A 6000-nucleotide genomic window follows, 5' to 3' on the forward strand; every position below is an offset into this window, starting at 1 on the left:
GGCTGGATCCATTGGGCAATGAACAGGTGCTTTCTGTGACAGCTTCACCGCTGCAGGTCAGTCAGGGACACACAGACACTGCACCCGGGGCCCTTGTGCATGGTACAGGGCTCGCGGGTTTTAGCGGTAGGTTTTGCACCTAGAAAATTTAGTGTACTTCAGGCTATATCTTCGTCGTCTTAAGCTTTTAAGTGTTAAAGATGCGATCGACTTGTTGGGTAACAAGCCGGCCATGATCGTGTAAAATGGCTTCATCGTAGATCGATTAGTTTCTGAGATATAACCGGAAATGTAAAAGTGCAAAACCTACCGCTTAATCTCGCGAGACCTGTATCTGAGCCCTGAGCGCGCCCATATGTCGCCCCCAGGGCGTGTCGCCGGACGGTTCTGTGTGTCGGACTGAAACCTGAACCTGCCTGAGTGTTATGCTATGACTCCCCAGGGCGTGCCGCCGGATGGGGCGTCCGGCTACCGGGACGGGCTGCGGCGGGCCACCAACGGCCACCCGCTCTCCGCCGATGAGGTACAGAAGGTCGTCAGCCGGGTTAACCAGCTCTCCAGCTAGCGGCGCAGAGGTCAGTCACCGCACCGGGCGTATTGCACGGGGACCCTAACAGACGCCTCACTCCTTTCCCTCATCTCAGTTGTTCCTTCATTTTTTTATTATTATAAGTAATGTAGACAGACCAGAGCATTTTCGGTGCATTTATTAGGGTCATGTTACTCCAACGGGGTTGCGTTGTCGGCACAGTCCTGTCTGGTCTGTGTGCTGCGGCGATGCTCTGCCATCCGGTGACCCAACGCCACTGTCCGCTGACCGAGTGTCGGCTCTCTGCTGACCGTGTAACAAATGTCCGTCAGGGTGGTGGCCGTGAACGCCTGTCGGACGGCGCCGGAGGGCAGCGCCGGCCGGCTGCTGTCACTGCTGGACCAGCTGCGGCTGCCGGACGCCGGAGCGCTGCCCGACTGGGGTCTACATCCTGGTATGTTACTGGGAGCGGCACGGTGTGTGTTGGGTGCTTCTGACGGTCAGTTGTAGTAACTGTTAGTTCCTCTACTGGCCAACAGGTGAAAAGCGTATTAGCTGTACGGCAATGTAGAGTTGCTTCAGCTTTGGCGTAAACTTTCTCCTCTTCCGCTCACCATTCACCACCAGAGTCAGCAGCGTCTCGGCTGGCGGTCCAGTCAGTCAGAGCGAGTGTCTTCACTCGCCACAGCGGGCCGGACCCATTACAGGGCAGCAGAGTTATCAGTTACCAAGTCTTGGCCTATATAGAAAACCAGGAAATAGTAGCAATTGCATATATGTAATGATTCTACTCTATTACTTTTGAGCTAGCGAAGCGTATTCCTGTAACGTTTTTAATAGGCTTGTAAGTCAGCAACCGCTGGGCTGATTGACCTGCGTTACTCTTTGTTGCGCGTAATCCTATCCCTTCCATCTCGTTATTGACTACAACTGATGTATCTTGGTGAGTTATTGACTACAACTGATGTATCATGGTGAGCGTCGTGACACGTGCGACGTGAAGGGCCAAGAGTGTTCGTTATTCTGCTGCAGTAGCGATTTTGGGTTGCTCATATATCTTGAACCCTGAACTGCCACGCCGATTGCGCTCAAATTTGGTACACTGTTTGGGACTGGTTGATAGGGATGTGTTTTTTATAACTCGCATGTGTTTTTTTATAGCGCGGAGAAAAAAGTAGGGATTGTTAGGGTTAAGCAGGGACTCACCGATGTTAGATCCCTCTCTGGGTCTTTTCATAGGGGGTCACGGTCCTGACCCGAGATAGCTGAGCTGTGTCGCAGCCCTGACCTCAGACAGCTGAGCTGTGCACGCCGTCGGCTCGGCCGTCAGTCGCCACAGCCGCTGACGCCAGTGTCCAAACAGCTCCCAACAATATCCGGCCTTGCGGGAGTGATCACCGGAACGGGCTGCATGGTACAGGACGGGCTGGGAACACGTCAACTCCAGCATGACGTGTTCCCAGTGTACCTGCATGTAGTTTCTTTATTCCTCAGCAGTTGTCATCCCCTTGGCGTTAGTGTTTCGCGTCCCTCCATTGATCACTCCCGCCTCTGATGGCTTATCCTGCTATACAGGGCCGGATATTGTTTGGAGCTGTTTGGACACTGGCGTCAGCGGCTGTGGCGACTGACGGCCGAGCCGACGGCGTGCACAGCTCAGCTGTCTGAGCCCTGAGGTCAGGGCTGCGACACAGCTCAGCTATCTCGGGTCAGGACCGTGACCTATGAAAGGACCCAGAGAGGGATCTAACATCGGTGACTCCCTGCTTAACCCTAACAATCCCCACTTTTTTGTCCGCGATATAAAAAACACATGCGGTTAGAGTACCTGTGTCGATTTAATTAAAGTTTATTATGTCAAAGTTTCAAAACATCAATCCGGTCTGCATGTCTGACTGCTCGCAGAACGGTTCTAGAGGCAGTGTCAGCGCGCGCGGAACGGTCCTCAGATATGTCCACTTTCAAGCGCGGAACGGTCCTTCTGCGCCACCAGATTCCTCTCCCTTTCCCCTCCCCCTGTCCGCTGGTCTATGTCAGACACCAGTACACCACTGACCTCTCCTACCCTCTCCTGACCTTCTCAGGTGCCAGCTGAGACGCTGGTCGGCCTACAGAACCTGCTCGTTCACCTGCGGGACGTCTCGGCAGAGAACGCGCACGTCTACCAATACCGACTCTGGGACGCTAAGAGGGTCAAGGTGGAGACCGCCCAGAACAGGGTATGTAACACAGACCGTAACACAAGCCGTAACGCAGGTCGTTACACAGGGCGTAAAATAGATTGAACACAGACCGTAACATAGATCGAACACAGACCGTAACACTGGCTGCGTACGTGCGGGCACTCGGCCGGCCGGAACTGGGCTGGATCCATTGGGCAATGAACAGGTGCTTTCTGTGACAGCTTCACCGCTGCAGGTCAGTCAGGGACACACAGACACTGCACCCGGGGCCCTTGTGCATGGTACAGGGCTCGCGGGTTTTAGCGGTAGGTTTTGCACCTAGAAAATTTAGTGTACTTCAGGCTATATCTTCGTCGTCTTAAGCTTTTAAGTGTTAAAGATGCGATCGACTTGTTGGGTAACAAGCCGGCCATGATCGTGTAAAATGGCTTCATCGTAGATCGATTAGTTTCTGAGATATAACCGGAAATGTAAAAGTGCAAAACCTACCGCTTAATCTCGCGAGACCTGTATCTGAGCCCTGAGCGCGCCCATATGTCGCCCCCAGGGCGTGTCGCCGGACGGTTCTGTGTGTCGGACTGAAACCTGAACCTGCCTGAGTGTTATGCTATGACTCCCCAGGGCGTGCCGCCGGATGGGGCGTCCGGCTACCGGGACGGGCTGCGGCGGGCCACCAACGGCCACCCGCTCTCCGCCGATGAGGTACAGAAGGTCGTCAGCCGGGTTAACCAGCTCTCCAGCTAGCGGCGCAGAGGTCAGTCACCGCACCGGGCGTATTGCACGGGGACCCTAACAGACGCCTCACTCCTTTCCCTCATCTCAGTTGTTCCTTCATTTTTTTATTATTATAAGTAATGTAGACAGACCAGAGCATTTTCGGTGCATTTATTAGGGTCATGTTACTCCAACGGGGTTGCGTTGTCGGCACAGTCCTGTCTGGTCTGTGTGCTGCGGCGATGCTCTGCCATCCGGTGACCCAACGCCACTGTCCGCTGACCGAGTGTCGGCTCTCTGCTGACCGTGTAACAAATGTCCGTCAGGGTGGTGGCCGTGAACGCCTGTCGGACGGCGCCGGAGGGCAGCGCCGGCCGGCTGCTGTCACTGCTGGACCAGCTGCGGCTGCCGGACGCCGGAGCGCTGCCCGACTGGGGTCTACATCCTGGTATGTTACTGGGAGCGGCACGGTGTGTGTTGGGTGCTTCTGACGGTCAGTTGTAGTAACTGTTAGTTCCTCTACTGGCCAACAGGTGAAAAGCGTATTAGCTGTACGGCAATGTAGAGTTGCTTCAGCTTTGGCGTAAACTTTCTCCTCTTCCGCTCACCATTCACCACCAGAGTCAGCAGCGTCTCGGCTGGCGGTCCAGTCAGTCAGAGCGAGTGTCTTCACTCGCCACAGCGGGCCGGACCCATTACAGGGCAGCAGAGTTATCAGTTACCAAGTCTTGGCCTATATAGAAAACCAGGAAATAGTAGCAATTGCATATATGTAATGATTCTACTCTATTACTTTTGAGCTAGCGAAGCGTATTCCTGTAACGTTTTTAATAGGCTTGTAAGTCAGCAACCGCTGGGCTGATTGACCTGCGTTACTCTTTGTTGCGCGTAATCCTATCCCTTCCATCTCGTTATTGACTACAACTGATGTATCTTGGTGAGTTATTGACTACAACTGATGTATCATGGTGAGCGTCGTGACACGTGCGACGTGAAGGGCCAAGAGTGTTCGTTATTCTGCTGCAGTAGCGATTTTGGGTTGCTCATATATCTTGAACCCTGAACTGCCACGCCGATTGCGCTCAAATTTGGTACACTGTTTGGGACTGGTTGATAGGGATGTGTTTTTTATAACTCGCATGTGTTTTTTTATAGCGCGGAGAAAAAAGTAGGGATTGTTAGGGTTAAGCAGGGACTCACCGATGTTAGATCCCTCTCTGGGTCTTTTCATAGGGGGTCACGGTCCTGACCCGAGATAGCTGAGCTGTGTCGCAGCCCTGACCTCAGACAGCTGAGCTGTGCACGCCGTCGGCTCGGCCGTCAGTCGCCACAGCCGCTGACGCCAGTGTCCAAACAGCTCCCAACAATATCCGGCCTTGCGGGAGTGATCACCGGAACGGGCTGCATGGTACAGGACGGGCTGGGAACACGTCAACTCCAGCATGACGTGTTCCCAGTGTACCTGCATGTAGTTTCTTTATTCCTCAGCAGTTGTCATCCCCTTGGCGTTAGTGTTTCGCGTCCCTCCATTGATCACTCCCGCCTCTGATGGCTTATCCTGCTATACAGGGCCGGATATTGTTTGGAGCTGTTTGGACACTGGCGTCAGCGGCTGTGGCGACTGACGGCCGAGCCGACGGCGTGCACAGCTCAGCTGTCTGAGCCCTGAGGTCAGGGCTGCGACACAGCTCAGCTATCTCGGGTCAGGACCGTGACCTATGAAAGGACCCAGAGAGGGATCTAACATCGGTGACTCCCTGCTTAACCCTAACAATCCCCACTTTTTTGTCCGCGATATAAAAAAACACATGCGGTTAGAGTACCTGTGTCGAAATAATTAAAGTTTATTATGTCAAAGTTTCAAAACATCAATCCGGTCTGCATGTCTGACTGCTCGCAGAACGGTTCTAGAGGCAGTGTCAGCGCGCGCGGAACGGTCCTCAGATATGTCCACTTTCAAGCGCGGAACGGTCCTTCTGCGCCACCAGACTCCTCTCCCTCTCCCCTCCCCCTGTCCGCTGGTCTATGTCAGACACCAGTACACCACTGACCTCCCCTACCCTCTCCTGACCTTCTCAGGTGCCAGCTGAGACGCTGGTCGGCCTACAGAACCTGCTCGTTCACCTGTGGGACGTCTCGGCAGAGAACGCGCACGTCTACCAGTACCGACTCTGGGACGCTAAGAGGGTCAAGGTGGAGACCTCCCAGAACAGGGTATGTAACACAGACCGTAACACAAGCCGTAACGCAGGTCGTTACACAGGGCGTAAAATAGATTGAACACAGACCGTAACATAGATCGAACACAGACCGTAACACTGGCTGCGTACGTGCGGGCACTCGGCCGGCCGGAACTGGGCTGGATCCATTGGGCAATGAACAGGTGCTTTCTGTGACAGCGTCACCGCTGCAGGTCAGTCAGGGACACACAGACACTGCACCCGGCGCCCTTGTGCATGGTACAGGGCTCGCGGGTTTTAGCGGTAGGTTTTGCACCTAGAAAATTTAGTGTACTTCAGGCTATATCTTCGTCGTCTTAAGCTTTTAAGTGTTGAAGATGCGATCGACTTGTTG

Source organism: Amphibalanus amphitrite, unplaced genomic scaffold, assembly GCF_019059575.1.
Source record: "Amphibalanus amphitrite isolate SeventyFive unplaced genomic scaffold, NRLGWU_Aamphi_draft 001458F_arrow, whole genome shotgun sequence".
Lineage (NCBI taxonomy): Eukaryota > Metazoa > Arthropoda > Thecostraca > Balanomorpha > Balanidae > Amphibalanus > Amphibalanus amphitrite.